Here is a 243-nt window from a genome sequence, read left to right as displayed (position 1 = left end):
ATATCTTTCCTCCCCTTTTTACTCGATTATCTCCTGGCCTGTCACTCGAACTTGCAGAAAGGGGGGGGGGGGGACCAGTCTATGTATTTTGCATCTTTCCTTTCATAAGAGTAATAAAGCAACTGCGCTTTAACATTGTATTAATCTGGTCTCTGCTTGTGCCTGCGGGAGCTCTTTGAGGATGCAATTTTCGACCTAATGCTATGATGTTTTTAATTGCTCTTTCCTTTGCTTCTACTGTTT

This window comes from Penaeus monodon, chromosome 33 (genome assembly GCF_015228065.2).
Source record: "Penaeus monodon isolate SGIC_2016 chromosome 33, NSTDA_Pmon_1, whole genome shotgun sequence".
Taxonomy (NCBI): domain Eukaryota; kingdom Metazoa; phylum Arthropoda; class Malacostraca; order Decapoda; family Penaeidae; genus Penaeus; species Penaeus monodon.
The sequence above is the reverse complement of the archived record's forward strand: the minus strand, read 5'-3'. Positions refer to the sequence as shown.